Here is an 18,265-nt window from a genome sequence, read left to right as displayed (position 1 = left end):
GTCTTCGCCATAGGTTTTAAAAGGGCCGAATTTTTGTGGTTTGTTTGTTTTTAAGTTATATTTTGGGCATTTTCGCCTGTACTTATAGGTTAAGGCGGGTACACACTACAGGATAATCGGGCTGATTTTTGTCCCGATCTCAACCTTACGATCAAAGCCAGCAAAGGCCTGATTGCCTGATATTTGCAAACAACATCGTGTCTGATTTTCCTCAGGTGTGGGGTGTGTTAAGAGTGTTTTTGTCCGGTCGGAGCCGGTCGGAAGGCTTCAGAAGGAGAGATCGTAAATAATGAACATGTTTAATATTTGTGACTAGAAATCCTGTAGTGTGTGGGATGCTCCGAGAGGAGCCGAGCACACACAATGTGTTATCTCAGGTGTACCGGAGCAAAAGCCAAACAAGACGTGAGCTGACGCACTGATGCTCTTCAAGCTATCTGTAATACTTGTGACACTTTTTACTCACCTCCAACTCGCGCTGTAGTGCATACAGCCCACATTCCCGCAGTCTCCATGACTTTTTCCATAATAGTTTTTCTTTTTTGTGTGTGTTTTTGGAAAGTAAGAGGCCGAAAACAATCCTCATTGCTTCTTCCTGTTCGTCTGCCATGTTTGTTTACACCAAAGTCACGTTTTATTATGGGATATTTGGAATATTGAGCGTGAAGAACCTGATACTGTGCTGAAGAATCGGTTAGTGTGTGGTGTGCTCCGTAGTGCACTCCACACACTATAAGATCAGAAGAGAGAGATCTTATGCGATCTGTCTTTTGTTATCATCAAGTGTGTGTCCTCTAAATGTGTGAATGTTTGAAGAATCCTATAATGTGTGCCAGCCATTAGCTGAAGAGAGACAGTAAATGTGGAGAGTAAAGACAAGTGCATCTAAGGGTCAAGGCAAGGAGTCAAATGGGCGACCGCTGCAACAAGGACTAGGTCCTGTACATGGGGCGCGTGCTTTGACCATTAGGCCAACAGCGCCCCAGGGCTGAATAATTAAAGCCATATTTACTTACATATTATACGTATTTTGTGTTCCGGTCAGGCCAACACCAACACAGGAGGCATTGTTACAGCGTCTATTGGTTTAGTGTAAAAAAAAATACACGGCTGGTGCACTGACCAAGCTTCTATATGAGTTTATTGAGCTCCAAGAGGACAGCTGTTTACTCAGGGACTACATCCTTCAAAAGATGCATTTCCAAACTGTTCGCGTCACAGTGGCCCGTTGAGGGATGTCATATTTTGAGAGTCCCTTCAAATTTGTCTGAAAGTTTATCAATTTACATTGTCCCTTTTTAAATATATAAAAGAAAGAAAGAAAGAAATTTGGACCAATGTGTCCAAATTTTCCCCAATAAGGTTCCATTGACTTCATTGGGTGCACCATTCATGGCCCAACATATCCCATACGTTGTGCGTCAATGTAAACATGATTGGAGGACTCATGTGGCTGAGGAAAAGGATTTTAAAAGGACTTTAAACTTCACTTTATCTTTAAATTAAGATAAGATATTACTTTATTGATCCCCGGGGGGGGGGGAATTTAGTTGTTACAGCAACCCAGACATAAGTACAATCAAGAAAGTAGTTTCAATACGTAAAAATAGAAATTTAATTTAATTTAATTTAAAAAAACGAGTAAAAATATGTAAATATAAGTAAAAATAACAATAGATTATAGATAATAGATTAGGTTGGGTGATGTTAGTCATGTAGGCTAATTACAGCGCAGCTTTCAAGGTTTCTGGATGATAGGAGCAGTTAGTAACAAAAGAGTGAGGATGGGAACAGCTTGTGATGTAAACATGTAATCCTTCATAGAACAGATCATCTCATCTCAATTCAGCCAAAGCGTCTACGCAGGCTAAGAAGGCCAGGTTTTTAGTGTGCTGTGTCCTTCAAAGGATGATACCCCCTAACACACAGCTTACAATTCCCATTTAGAGCCACTTCACCCATTAACCTATGCACATGTCAAGACTGTTAACTCAGATATCAAGAATACGGATATATGGTGTTGATTATTATATCATCCTCACAGATAGAGATTAACAGTATCAGAATCCTGTATTTGCTCTGTGGGTTTCATTACTCTGTGTTACTGTAGATCAAAACTAATGAGATTTGGAGAAAGTACTTGAACTGGCAAAGTCTTTTCTATCCTTAACTTACTTTCTTAAAGAGGAATTAGCCATTTTCTTTTAATTCATCCAAAAAATTCTGAGTGTGGTGATGAAAACATTCCTGCTGGTGGAGAGAGCTGGATGGAGCTTAGCTATTCATCAAGTGTTGTTAAATTTCTCTTCAAGTTCAAAGTATGAGACATTTTTCAGTTCATCTAAAAAAGATTTAAATGCACAAGGGGTCTGTGGGTGTTTGAAGAGAAGACGGTTTAATGAAAACTTGATAATTTTATGAATGTTAACAGCACGGCTCTTTTTGTCCTTCTGATTGTAAGCAAATGTTAAGATTGCATTTCTAACATCATGTGAACTCACAGTGTTTCTTTTTGTAACATGGCTTAAATGTCATCGCCAGAAATGCTAACAGGGTTCTTCAGTATCATCCCAACTTCTGATTAGCTTGTTTCATGCTCTGATCGCTCTGCATTTCCTCACTGAAACTCATCCTCAGAGGGCTCGTATGGTGGCCACATCTGGCTGACTTTAATCCAGACTCCTCCTCTAACTTCTGATATGCTTATTTTTCCTTCTCTTATCTCAAGAGTTGCTCTCTATAACAACATTTTTTAAAGCAGGCATTAAGAGGCTTAGCAGCCGCAGTGCTTTAGCAGCCAAAAGGTCACTTTTGCAAATTGGGTTCATTAATCTTCTAGTGTATGGCAGCCCCAATGGGACACTCTCCATACACAGACGCAGATTAAAATGAGGGGAAAGCGCTCGTAGATTAGCCTAAAAAAAAGAAACTCTTGAAATGATAAAGACTCTTCAGACGAAGTTGAGACTTGGCTCTCTAAAGTCAGATTGCCAGTTTCACTCATATCAGAGGGAGAGCGAGCGCTGCTCAGCGAGAGAGAGGGGATATATGAGCCTGGAGAGGAGTTTGACTGAGCTATGATTATACCATCACAGATGATTATAGTTAGGCATTCCTCTGACCCAGTGTCTGACAGAATCCCTCACTTTTCTCTCTCCCTTCCTCTCTTTTACTCTCTCCAGATCTCTGGGTGTGTGCCAGCTCCCCCACAGCACTGAAGCACCTGCTCAAGCAGCAAGAAGTGGTATGAGCCCCTAGCTGCTGCTGCATGGTACAGGTAGGGATGTCTTCTATCAGAGACAAGGGCTGCAGGGCATCTTTGTGTTACTTCAGGCACAATGACATCACCAAAAGGACAAAAATGTATGCAAATAATTTATAGTAGAGGCATAGGGATGAGAATGGTTGCCAATATTTTTTGTCTGATGCATCCTCACAATCCTGTCAGTCCCTGGAGTTCTCCCTTCATGTTCCAAATGTGTTCACTTCAGTTGATTTAGAGTAGATTTGAGTAAGTTTGGGCCTTTTCTTAAGTAATTAAAAAAAATAAGAAGCTTTTCGATAAGAAGGAAAATATGGATGAATAAATGAATAAAAACAAACTAATAGTTTGAAATAAGTGAGATGATGTCAGGTTATGTGCATTAAACAAAGGAAGAGGATCCAAGTGCAGACTGCTCAACATTTATATAAACCAAAATGGAAAAAAGGCCCAAAAAAACAAGTCCTGCTCAAAAAGCCCAGCAATCCAAATCCAAACAAAAAAATTAATAAGGAGCCACATGGAACAAATTGGCAGAAACGCTGGAGATAACTGGAAAGACGCAACAATGTTAAAAAGAAGGGAGGAAACACAGAGACTGAATACACACTGGGTAACGAGCAATTAGATACAGGTGAGACTAAAAGGCTCAGGTAAAGAAGTAAAAGTATACCTAAAACATTAGGAGGAAATACTACAAAATACAACAGGAAAAACTAAGGGCATTGTAATTATCAGCACAACCAAATATAAATAAAATACAAGACTAGCTTGTGACAGACAGGAAATAACACAAGATATGTCACACAAGGCAAAAGATTTCAAAATGAAACATGAAGCAACAAAAACTTAATTCAAGACAGAACAAACACACATGGGGTTCAGGGACAGAAGGGTACAATACCCAGTAAAGGCATCTGAAATAAAACAAGGAAAATACAAAATTAAAGAAGATTCAAGGCAGTATAATGTAGAGTGAACAGGTGGTCATGCAAATTAGAACCCTAAAAGAAAGAGCAGGACCCTGATGCAGAGCAGAGGGGTCTTGTCTCACCCTGAGGTATTTCCACATTCACATAAATGCAGACATGAAGAGTTCAAGTCCCCCTCGTTGGGAATCCCTGGGACAGATTAATGACAGACTCAGTGTCCAGCTTTGTTACTTTCACACCTCAAAACAAGTTTAGAAAAGACATTGTTCGCTCCTTCATTGTCCCCATAAATCTAATCCAACTCCATTAAACTTTTACTATATCATAAAAGTGAAGCACATTATCATAATATCGTAATGGCCACGCTGTGAACTCAGAATGTTTAAGGATGCTCGTGAGTGCGTCGACCTTCCAGCATCATTATCACCGTCTTGACCCTAATCACTCTCCGGCAAATGCCAGTGAAAGGCTGAGTAAATTAGATCCAGGCCTACTAATAAACTTAATCAAAATTTCATTTATCCATTTTGTTCTGACAAACCGTCGTCATAGTCCAGATGGCGTTGTGTGTTTTCGGCTCTGTTCTGCCATCATGATGCTTATTAATAATTTATATCTCATAAATGACTTATCAGCTCCTTCTACACTCCTCTTTCCTCTCTTATGTTGTGGTCTTCTGCACGCTATGGACGGCCAGCATTGGTCCACTAAGCCAATGAAAAAGCATGACTGCTTAAAAGCTATAAAAACCCAACTTAGTAATAAATGGTTTGTTTTGTAGCTTGTGGTAATGCTTTTGTTAGATGGTCACAACACCTGGATTTTATGTCAAGTCACATTTAAAATAGTCGTCTAATGTGTTTTTCTGTGCTGATGATAAAACACAGGGGATTCAGGCTATGACAAAGCAGTCATCGCTCACATAATGAAAATTGTTCTCACCTAAACATTGTCATTAAGGAGGACTTTAAAGCCTCTAATGAAACTGAACTCATAAAGCCTTCTTGTAATGATCAGCCAGGGTGCAGATGGGATTTGATGCTGCTCGCTCTCCCACACACAGACACAAACACACAAGACACACACTTGCATTCAGAATTCGTATTTCATATTCTATCCACTGGGTGTGTAATGACGCCCGTTATTAAAGCGGGTAATTGTCTTACAGTGGTGCTGCGTTATTGGATCCGGGGGCAGCTCTGCAGACACTCAGAGGCAACTGGATGTAAAGTCGCTGAGCAGTGAAATAGGGAGCAGGGCTGAGCACACACACACAAGATGGTATCAGCATCAAAGGGAGATGCTAGCATTGTGCTGTGTGACCCTTGTGAATGGCATTCAGCCCACCTGTTACCCTATCCCCCCTGAGACTCTCACTCACTCTGTCCCCTCGCCTCCTGGAACCAGACACTGGGTCCATGTGATTACAGCCGGTTCTCTCACAGAGGGCCGCAACAGAACATCTCTGCACAAAGGCATCTAAAGATAAATAGCTAATCCGTTCTCTCTCGTCAGAAGACCTACTACGAGTACAGGTCATTATTCACAGAGGAGGAAAATGCTTTTCTTCTTCCCTGACAGACTTTATTTAAGTCTTCAGTATCCTTTTTTTTCTGTTAGCAGAATACTGAGGCTATCTAAAGAGGAATATATCCCCCTGCTTTTACCACCGCTTTTAACTCAGCCCTGCAGTCAGACTGCCAGATTTGCCATTGGGCTGCTGTCATTACATTTCTAATCTGCTCTGCCAGACTCATCCCTGTGTTTCACATCTTACTTTTTCCAATTCTGTTTTAAGCATTTCAATGCTCTGATGAAGCCGGTCTGCCAATTTGATGCAGAAAACATAGCGTTTCACTTTTTTACTGCATGAAGTGTAAACACCAAAGTCCAATTTTTGCATGTAGGCAATATGTTAATCCTTACAGTGAACTTCTGTGAATGATGTCATCAGTGTGTCAGTTATGTTGCGTCATTGTGGTTATAGTAATGAAGGCTGGTTATAGTTGTGAAACAGTCAGAGTTGGATAGGTTAAGGAACTTTGATTGCTTGGTATCATTAATGAAATCATGAAGGTTTGGGTTCAACATAACAGTACAGTCCAATTTACAGCCAATCAAAAACATGCCCACTATATGGCAACAGAAGCAGCATTCTGCTCCATTCATCCAAATGAGATAGTGAGCTGTAAACTCTAAATCAAAACTGTAATCAGCATCAGAATGTCTGGTTATTGCATAGTCAGTTGTTGCAATCAATATTCCAACCGTTGACTTAAGTGCTACAGGAATTCAACAGGATCACAATCATTTGAGCAACCAATGTTTTAGATTAAAGAGTGACCCTGTTAAATGTCCACTTTCATCCATATGTACCTAGTTGCATACTTATACACTCAGCGCAGGTTACCAGTTAACAGTGTCACTCTTTAATCTGAAACACCGGCGGTGTCTGTGGCTGCAACCTATCAACCATGTTGACTGTATCCAACCTCAGATAAATCAGATTCTAACGGCAAATTAACAATATTCAGTGCCAAATTCTGAACTCTGTTTTCACTCTGTGTAGGTAATGAAAACATTTTCAAGCCCTGATCATGAGTATGTTACAGGGGCAAGACAATAAGTACCTAGTATGGAGAGGCAAGTAATAAGTGAAATTTGGTATTACAGTTCAAAGAAGCACAATTTATGTTCACATTATAGTTATACAACCAAACCAATAACTTGCTTGCTAGCTAGCAAGCCAAAACCACAAGATGATTGTTACCCTGACATGCAGTTCACTGATGGGACGTAGTTTTCTGACTTTTTTATGATGACCCGGGTGTCATACCTGGTGCTCTTGTGGGCTTGGTGACGTCCAGTTTCAAAACACAGAACTCAGAGTGTATGATACTTGACTGCATGAGATTTTATGTTTATATGATCACAAGTCACATAGTCATACGCTTTGAGTGACTTGTGTGCTCTGTGGTCTACATGTTGGGTTTTTCTTCCCAATACGTCTGGCCACTGAATATTTGCCCACTTGTGAATGTCTTCTATCCACTCACCAACATCACATGGATCTGAAGGTGTTGTCAAAGTCAGTTTGTTCAGGTAGCAGTCGCCTTCTTTGGTAGTTAATCTCAATAAACTATTGCACTTTGCCAGACTTCCTTTGCTAAACATGTGCACGCACCCTGACACATATCAATGTTTACCAATAGAAAAAAAGGCAAAAATGTGCAAAATAAAAAAATAACTAAAATTCAGTAGAGAGCATCTGGATGTTGCAAATTAAAGGAAGGTAATAAAAAAATGATGTACACCTACCCTAACCTTGTACCTTAAATAACTTAAATCTAAAACCATTAAGAAGTAAACAACACTGAAGTGTGCAACAGCCTCAAAGGGAGTAACTACAGGATACATGACCAGATAATTGGATTAAACACTCCAAATTACAGCTCCACCATAAACCATGGAAATGTTGCTCTCAGCAAACAAATGGGGTTGTGGTTTATGAACCTAACATTGTCTAAGAAGCAGCAACGTTTAATGCCAAGATTATTCCCAAAACACGGGTAGAGGAGGTGAAAGATCTGTTCTTCTGGAAATGAGCAATGGAAAAAAAGTTGTTGACAAGTAATCAAATCTGTAAATAAGTAAGTCACTGAAAACATGGACCAGCTGTGTATCCATACTACATCTTTAGGATAGTTGCAATCTGTAGTTACCTTGGTTCAACATGTACATGTGTTTTACTTTCAGCTTAAAAGTTTATTTCTGTAAGAATTTCAACATCCAATCCATATTTATTTTACAACCCTGCCAGTAAGCCAATGATATAAGACGTACTACATACTTGGGACCTGAAAGACCATTAGGGAAGAAAGAAAAGACAGCAGTCCTTGTTAGGAAGAAAATGATGATGCCCAAAAGCACCATTTCTAATTAGGCAGCAGTAACCCTGGATCCACAGCAAAAATCAACGTTCACTTTGAGATTTGTCCTTTCATTGCCTCTTTGTCTCTAAAACAACAAACCCATCCTCCTTTACAGCGTCTTTGAACCCTTGTTTAACGCTGGCCCCACAAACAACATTAATCTAGTTCCTGTCCAGCTGTGCTCAGTGTGAGGTGGAGCTGGCAGCAGAGGAAGGAGGTGGACTAAGACAATCCCAATACCCTGCGGTCTGCATGCAGCCAGACAGCTGGTGTCATTGGAGCTCTCCTGACTTAAACCACAAAGGTGATTGCTCAGTAGGGGCCAAGGATTGGGATAATAGTTTAGTATCTTAAACACAGCTCTTAACGGGAGTCATTTTATCAGCAGGGTGCTTTCAGGAACAGTCCATGGACACACTGTTACGGGAACAGAACAGCTCAAAACCACAGGGGCACACATGGGGATGTCAAACTATCTGTGGCTATATGTAACCTTTCTAATTAGAGCCATCATGTTGGTGTTAGGAGACGATGAGGAGAGTAATTCAGTGCAGAGGCTGACGGTGTCACATTCTCACTTTTGGGAGAACATGGGGCAGGAAGCCATTATGCCTGTCTCAGGCTGCTCAGCAGACACTTTAAAAACACTACTCATCCAAAAGTGTGAAAGCTGTGCCCAGAGGTACAAAAACACAGCAGCCAACACTCAGGAAAGTTCAGTACTCCTTACCAGGAAAAAAGTTCCTTATGAGGGCAAAAATCCTCTGTGTGGATTAGGCATGTGTGCTGGAGAAGTAAAGCCAGCACTGTAAAAACACCATGCTGTGTTTTGCTAACGCACAGTGGCACACTTCTTCCAGTATTTACATAGCAACTGGAAAAGCCAAGCTACTTCCTCCTCTGCCAGACCAAAGGCAGCAAGAAACGAATAAACAGGCCTTTCAGACCATCCCGTAGAGATTTGTTATTCTATAACCAACCGCCACATGGATTTCCGCATAAAAAGGTCGAAGTCAGGATTTTCTCGACCCAAATAACCAAAAGAAAGGGGGTTCATTGCTCACCATCTTAATAAATCCCAAACTATTAACCCCTAAAAAAGGGAGGAGGAAGAAAAACAAGGAATAAAGGAGGTTCACAGGGCTAAAAATGTGATCTAGGGTTTTCAAGGAGCTCTTCTATGTGTGCCTGCTTCAATAGTGTAAAGTTAATGCATGAAAAATTGATGTTTTGACGTCCGCAGTTACAGTTAGAAGTTAAATTTGGTCTTGCGTGGTCGATGCCCGTTTCTGCACCGTCAAGTTTTTGGGAATCTGTGTGATTCTCCCGCCGAGTGTCTTCCCATCTGCTCCATTCACCTCAGTCACATCCTTCACATCAAGCCCCAATCTCTTGTCTCATGAAAGGCAGTCCATTACTGCATATTAGCAGCAGAGTGAGGCAGGGAGATAAGGGAGGTTGCTGATCAAACACACAGACAAATCGCCAGTGACAGAAACACACATTTGTTGCTCGGCATTTAGCTTTGATCTCTGACTCTGCCAAGAGCCAAAGAGAGAGGAGAGTCTCAGCCTTTGAACTGGGGCTTTTCAGGGAAGGTCTCTCACTCTTTCTCACTCTCTCTCCTTCTCTTACGGAGATCTGTGTGTACACTTTACATACTTATCAGTTGCAATCTTTCTCCACGATGGATAGCGCCTACATATTCAGCAGGACAGTGAAGAGTTGTATGTGGTATAGGGCGGAGGAGAATATCCACATCACTGACAGAGAACATGACACAGGTGATGTTGATGGTGATTATTTGAGACGGAGGGCCTCTGGTGGGCTGACAGAGGCCCATTATGATGAAGGGAATGTTCAAGGTTTAACAGCAGTGTCCTTGTAAAACCTTCATTCACTTTTTGAATCACATTTGAAGCAGCTGTGGTATCAACAGGTCCTGATTGGAGGACTGGGGTGTAATTATGTTTCAATCTTAAGTGTAGACAAACACATAAAGTTCTGATTAGCCTTTGCTATCTTCTAATCTCTTGATCTTCAATTTGTTGTCCTTCCTTGTTTCATTTTGTTTTGTTTATATCCATGCATATGTGCACAGACACATGCATGGATGCACACACACACACACACACACTGGGGAGTGTGAGATTGTTTTTGCAGCATAGTAATAACAGATAAGTGGCTGCTGTGTGTCTAAGCTGTCAGCCATGGATCATCTCATTTCCTGACCGGACTGCCCCGGCCCCATGTGTGTTATTACAAACAGCCCAGATCATGTGACAGGGGAGGGAGATTACTGGAGAAACTAATTGAGGCTGCTCTGTGTGTTCTCTGCCGGAGAACAGTGGGGGGACTGTTTGGCCAGGCGGACTGATACTCGACCCTCCTGTGTCCCCTGCAACCACAAACTGGCCATTACAAACAATGACCCTGTCGAAGCTAACGGACCTGGCCAGCCTGTAGTGAACCAGATCGCCCCTTTGAAGCTCGGGGATTCCCCTAATGCTGTAGGGGGTGTACGGGTATGGGTTTAGAAGGGCACACACACACACCTGGCTCCACATGTAATCTGACTGGAGAGCTCTTAGGCCGGGCTCAGACTGCAGGAGTTTTGGGCCAATTAGAGCTGATTTGCCTCACTAGAAAATTGAAGGAGACATCTGGTTTAGGCCGTTGGTCCGTACCAAAGTTCTACCCTGATCTACAGATAATTCCGTTTTACAGATCCAGTTTTAAGCCCGCCAAACAGCTCACAGACTCAGCAGAGCCACTTCAAAATAATCAGATGTGTTTGCTATTAAGGACTCAAACTCTGGATGATTAATATAATAAATAGCCTTTTTCAAATGAAGCCCCTGTAATGTCTCACCTTCAATATGAATGTCTCACAGGTGTGATGGTGGGACTGAGTGGTGCAAGGATCTGAGGTAGTAACAAAGATGTAAAAGGGTGAGACAGGATTACTGTTAAAAGGCTGAGCAGTCAGAGCAGAACAGCACTGTGTGTGTGAATGTGAAACCCCCGCTCTGTGTTTATCTCTAATGCTTCTGTAAAGCAATTCGAATTCACACACTGGGAAACTAAATTGTGCCATTAAAGGGTCAATATGAAAGTACAAAGGTGTGATGACAGCGGAGCTCCATTATGCCCATGCAACATCTGGCAGTGGAAAATGCAGCTAATGGGGTAGCGTAAAAACTGCAGTTCCAGAAGTGTCCACTTGAGGCAGGTTGCAAAATCCAAATAATCCCCCCTTGGTCCGAAGTTAAACTGCACATTTTTTTCAACAAAGGTAGGGGTGTTAAAACACATTCATTAATATCATAAGGAGTAAGAGTCATACATATATTTGAATAATTATGGGTGTGGTTTAGCTGATTGACAGGTTGATGCATTGTAGCTGATTGACATGAGGCTAAAGGCCCACCTCAGCTCCCTCTCTTCACCTGCAAAAGTTGGGACGAGCCAGCAGCCATCGTTTGGCTTCAAATTGTCTCTAAAACCAGGAGGTGACATCATAGGGACTACGTTCAAGTGTTGCACACTTGAATACAAAAAGGGAACTCAAACACACTGCAATAAATTTCTAGTTCACACTCCACAATGTTCTGCACACTCACACAGTTAGATTACATTAGCGTTAACATAACATTACAGCAGGCCACAGGTGGTTACACTACTGAATTCCTAGCTAGTAAACTCGACAGGTGGGGCACTTCAAAGGCTACTGATTAACTTGCAGCACTCTGACATGAAGTGGCTTATTTGCATGAACAGAAGTCATGCAAAGAACTTTCTCACATGCACATTATTCATCTCTGTTGCTAAGTTTATACACTGCCTCATCACTTTTGCTCATCTGGAAACACAAACACATTAGCATGGCTGCATATTGCAGAACATATCCGTCTACAGAATGATGCATGTGCACCTGTGCATCCTAAAGACCCCTAAGCTGCCTCAAAGTGCCTGCATGAGCCTTACTTGTTTCAACCACAAATAAACCTGCTAAAACATTACAGATGCTTTAGTATATTAATATCAATCACATTACATTATTACTTGTTAAATAGTGTCCATATAGAGAGAAAGAGAGAGGAGGGGACAGAGCTAATGGTAAACATGTTAGGTTTGACGTTAATGTTTAGCCTACTGCTGTTGACAAAAATGAGCTGGTACAAGAACAGACAACCCCCTTTGGCTGCTGTCCCGCTATTTTGTCATCAATACTTCAGAAGCTTCCTGCTTTTTGTTTGGTCTCACTGCAAAGGATAACAGCAGCATTTTGTAGTCAGTCTTCTTTGTTTACTTCTGCTTACCTGTAAGATTACGTGAGATCATATAGTATCACGTAAGGTGGTAAGTGTTGACCCACAGGATAATCTCACTAACATCCTTCCATGAGTGAGGCTTTTTTGTATCTGGTAGAGTGTGCACGCTTCAGATTAGAGGGAAAATTTTCTGTAAAGTTTCTCCTTGTGTGTGATGCAACCAAATTTCAAAGTAGCAGGGATTTTAAAGCTCCTGTAGTCTGAGCACGGCCTCGTTCAAGGCGGACTTTTAACTGTGATCAGACTGACAACATCCTCCTTTATAAAATGTGGAAGAGACATAAAACACAAAGCAATATTTTCTTGACTTCACTATTCCAGTGCTTCATTTTTTTTGCATATGTATACATATATACTGTTGTGAAATCAACCTTGAACACCACTTTCAGCGTCATCCTACCCCCATGCCTTGACCCAGCTACATTATTGATGGCGAATGTAACTCTTGCGTCCGTGTATGACAACCGCCTCGGTCATAGCGTCAGCAGCCCTGGCTCAGAATATGTACAGTGGCATTGTTGCCCGAAGTACAATGGAGTCGGAAAGAGGCCACCACTAGCAGCTAGAGCCCACTGGTCCTCACACAGGAACAACTGTCAGCTAGAATTTGCTCTGAGTGAAGCAGTATGGCTGTCATACTGAGCTATTATTATGACACAGCCCTGGGTCAGGCTGGGGCTCCAGGGTGAAGCAAAGTGATCCCGTGCCATCACTTTCAGCTCTGCTTTTCCATAATACAGCATACTGTAAGGCCATAGCAAAACAGAGCCACATTAAGAGCTGCACTGAATCCCTTTTGACAGAGTGATGTACACCTGGAAGTATAAATAAAACACAGGCAAGAAAACTGTTCTGTGTTTATGAAGAGTCTTGGAAGATATGATGGCACAAGACCTTCTTTTTCAACAACACTTACCCGCTGACCCCTAAAACTGTCTACCCTCACACAACATAAACATTTATATAAACAAAGGCACTTACAAACTCATACCCAACCACAGTCCCCACTAGAGAAGATCCAGGCCCTGTCCAGTGGAGCAGACAGTGGGGGATGGGCTTGAAGAGGCAGAGAGGGATTGGATTTCCACTCAGGATATGGCCCCTGTGTTTTTTTTATGTGCGCAGTCGGCCCCAGGCGCGGCCCAGTTCCAGCTTAGTGCCAGTGCCAAGGCTAGCACAGGCGCCGAGGCTGGCTGGACAGGTCTGATAGCACTTTTACAAGTGGGAATCTGAGAGCCACTGTGCTTTTAAAGCCTGGCTACTTGTGCTGCATCTCAAATGACATCCTCTCGCCACCAATAAAGCAATAATCTTGACCACTCCTGTGTCAAGTGGCTCTCTGGTCATAAGTAATGCACTGTGTGTGAGACTGGGTGATTTGATCTGGGCTCTTGGAAGCGATCACCCCTCTTCGACAGGGTTCTGGAGTTGGTAGGATTGGAAATGGCTCATCCGCACTGGTCATCAGTGGAAGTATTTGCTGGGCAGTTGAACATTGAATGGTGGCCTCATAAGCACAAACAACCCAATCTATCCAGCTAGTGTCAGATCTTGTGGGAACCCTAGCTTTGACTGAATGGCTTGTATTAGATGGCTGCTTGAATTAAACCCTTCAGAATCCACTCAGGCTTCAGTGATAGTGATATAAACGGAACTACACTGAAAACATACAAATTACAAGCCACACTGCACTGCACAAACCACAGTGGAGTGGATTTCCTGCACAACATGCTCTCAAGCTAGCATTACCTCCCTCTCCAATGAGGTGACATCTAGGGCCAGCATCATTTTAAAAATCATGTCAGCAAAATACAGTGATTTAGTGAGATACCAGCTAATTTTCTCTGCTCGCTATGGTGTTCCAACCCACGGACTTACTGATGGTTATGCAAGTTGAGAGATACAAGTGCAGTGGGCTGAGTAGTAGTGTATCTGAAACATGAAGCTTGAGTAGTCCAACAACCACTCTCGTCCCTCCGATGCATTACCATGACTGATCCACCCTACATGCATATACTGTCATAACTACATGACACTGATCTTGACATATCATATAGTAATACTCCAGTGATTTGCTCCCTTTAGGTGGGGGGAATTGCAAGAGACAGAATGTTCACCAAGAACAGTCAAAGTTGATCTAATGGAGGTTCTTGATCTCAGTTTAAGCCCCTATTATGGGTCAAGCTAAAAAAATTGCATCCATATACTTCCCACAATGCTAAATCCAACAATATCCAACAACAACGTCTTCCTTTGCAGGTAACTGTTGGAATATAGTGTGCTGCTTGGTCGCACAACAATGCACAACGCACAAAAACAGAGAGTTGTGTCTTTGATACCCGAGACATGTTCATCACCATCAGGGGTGGCTCAGGAGGGGGGGCATGAGGCAGAATGGGCCCTCCTTAAAATCTCATTGGCCACCCCAAAATCCTTGACTATGATTGGCTTTTGGCTTTGTCAGATGCAGGTTTTGTGTTGAAATCAACTGTAAAGGTTGTGTTGCAAAAGGCTGCTGAGCTATCTTTGCATTTGTTATTACTTCAAACATCTTCTTTTTGAGTCCCTGAGGAATTGCACTTGAAAGATTAATATTTTCCTATTTTTTGGATTTACTTTTTAATAATTTCAAACCTGACCCTAAACCCACTGAGGGGATGACCTCCTTTAAGTATTTAAGTATATGGATAGACAATCAATTTTCATTTTGTCTGCACTTCTCAAGATAGAAAGCTGAAAATAAAGATTGGCTTCAATCTTTGAAATGAGTCCTGCTTCACTTTCAGTGCCAAGAAAAAAACTTGTGGAAGCTCCATTTCTGTGATTAATTATGGTGGCATATTGTATATGCTGCCTTGTCTACTTAACGGATCCTTGATTCAGTGCATCATGCATCTTTTCACTTTATTAGTCATGCAAAATCCCTTACTCACCACTACATTCTTTATGATTTGGTTTGTGCATCATCATTAACATTTCCCAGACAACAACACTGGTTTCCATTAACAAACCAATACTGCTGGGAAACCTTCCATCTTACCTCCGTACCCTTCTCTTTATCAGCTCTACTGGGAACCAGTTAGGATCCTCTCATTTGTTGCTCATCACTGCACGCTGAGTTTTCACTGATCTTGGGCACTACACCTATTTAGTTGTTTTCCCTGAAACATCGCTGCATATTTGAATACCTTTTTCATTTGTTGTGATTTCCTATGTAGTGTTGTTGGTGTTGTTTTTAATGCGTTTGCAATTTTGTATGGCTGCTCTCTTGTAAAAGAAATTTGAATCTCAATGGGACATCCTGGTTAAAGCCCCTGTGAGGGATTTTTGAATGGTTATGAAACAGACTCAAATTAACACTGATGTCTTTTTATGACCCATGAAACAAGACTATCATCCACAAGATGAACTATTTCAATGTTGTGATTTTCTTAATGCCTGTTACTGCTGGGAGAGTGTGAGGGGATATGATAAACATCATGTTGAAGAAAAAGACAGTTTTTTTATTTTTTACAGTAAATACAAGCAAATATTTAGAGTGAGTGATACAGTTAACTGTTAAAAGACAGCAGGAGGAAACTACTACTTCCATATGTACATGAAAAAATCAGAAAAGATGTGAGAGGTAAAGCAGAGGGGGCGCCAAAATTGGCACAGACAGGAAGTTCCTTACAGAAGCTTTAAGAAAAGGAAAATACTTTTGCTTTTGATACTGTCAATGTTAGAGGTCAAAGTAGATCAGATAAGCTGAGATTGAAAAGGTTACACATGCTATGAATTCATGTGAGTGGGTGCATACATGCTCCATGCTATCTCTGCATAAATCAGTGCCCCAGTTGGCCCCCACAATGAAGAAAGTCTAGATCTGCCCCTGATCATCATGTCATATGGGTTTGTCTCTACACAACATTAGCTAGAAGGAATCAGCACAGATGGCTTAACCACAGCTTAAGTCACCCATCCATTAGCCTTTCCATCCTTCAGAGCTAATTGATGAATCAAATAATCAGAGCTAAGAGGTTCAGAACACACGTCTACCTGCATCCCAGATAATGTTACGCTCTCACAGCACCGTTAATGCATGGCTTGTATTTCCGACCCCTGAGGCACTTTCATTATCCCATTGAGTTGATGTGAACTGGTCGGCGTTTTACACAGATTGGTCGTATTATAACCAACATGCTCAAGGATGTGGTGAATAATTGGCAGAGGCAATTAGAGCAAATTTGCAGGTACACTTCTGCTTCATTATGGAATTATCATTGTCATTGACCGTTCAGCAGCGCCGTGAAAATAATAATAGCCCATTATGAAGAATATTGTGGTGCAGCTAGTTAGTATGCCGCTGTGTGGTGAAGTGAATTTGTTTATTTACTGCTGGCTGGCTTTTGATTACTTAACATTTGACAAGAACAAATTCACAGTCATGCCAATTTTCTTCGGAACCATCCACCGTGATAAAGACAACAGGGCTTTGATGGATTCTCTCAGGGGACTGATCATGTCAGCCAGATAACAGAACACCCGTTAAAAGACACATACCGCCTCTTTTGAACACATTTGATTAGGTTTGTAAATTACTTGCATTCCTTGTGGAGTTGCCTTCAGGATACAGAACAACTTGACGTGCAAATGGAAGTCAGAATATGATTGCATCTTTGCATGCAATTATTGTGAGTTGTGTATCTCCTTTCTGTTGACTTTTAGGAAAACTGGCATCACTGGCAAATATATAAGCATCCTATAATGCTGACAAATAAGCTTCAGTGAAGTGAAGTCAAAAGTAGCTGCTTTAATGGAAGAATCATACAACCTTGATGTATTATGAGTAAACAGCGAATGAATCAGGCAGGAAAAGAGAGAGAGAGTTAGCATCAGGATGGGCCTCCTCCCCCCAGCCCTCCGCCAGCCTCCCATCATTCATTATGATGATCTATGGCTGCTCTTTATGTCCTGACTTGATATTTCAGACTCATGCGAGGTGTGGATCATTAGGGAAAGCTTTTACCATTAATAAGCAGACGTTGTTTACATGACTAATACTCCATGAGGCAATGAGGTTGAAGCATTTAGAGAAGGGCATTCATCTTCCCCACACCAGTAAATATCACCCAGATGCTATTGAAATTTACTGGGCTATAGGGAAGACTGCTAGAGTGGACTGACTTCATCATGTCAGGCGATGTTAGAGGAGAGAGGGGGATGGAATAAAGGAATGAAGGTAGGAGGGAATGGAAGGAACCGAAAGCAGTAAAGTCAGTGAATCAGAAAAAGGTTCATGCAGATTTGTTTGCTCAAACCAAAGTGTATACCAGAAAACTCACACAAGTGTAAAGGTATCAGAGTATGTTTGGACTAAGGAGTGGCCTGGGTTTGGCTGTTTGCTCAGGGCGACAGTCTTTTTTAGCGTTCTCGTTAGCCCAATTAATATTCAACCAGAGGTAAACAGGCCACAGTGCTATCAGCTCACTCAGATACTAAGCAACAAGGCAAACTGTTGGGTTGACTCATGAGTATTCACACATGCAAACACATGCACACATTAGCAAATGTGTATGTTGGAGATATTTTTATCCTCTTACAGTTGAACAACAATCTCACAAAGACAGAAATGAAGGAAGAAAACTGAATACATACAAAAGATACGTTGAGCGCAGAAGCATCAGTACTGCAGATGAGGCAACTCTGTGCTAAAACTTCTACTTGCTTGTTTCACCAATTCATTTTAGAATGAGTGACTGCTGCATGGATTATGTTTTCAAGCTATTTTTCTAAGTGATCCAAGTGCAAACATTTTTGTACTGC

The sequence above is a fragment of the Notolabrus celidotus genome, chromosome 3 (assembly GCF_009762535.1).
Source record: "Notolabrus celidotus isolate fNotCel1 chromosome 3, fNotCel1.pri, whole genome shotgun sequence".
Taxonomy (NCBI): Eukaryota; Metazoa; Chordata; class Actinopteri; order Labriformes; family Labridae; genus Notolabrus; species Notolabrus celidotus.
The sequence above is the reverse complement of the archived record's forward strand: the minus strand, read 5'-3'. Positions refer to the sequence as shown.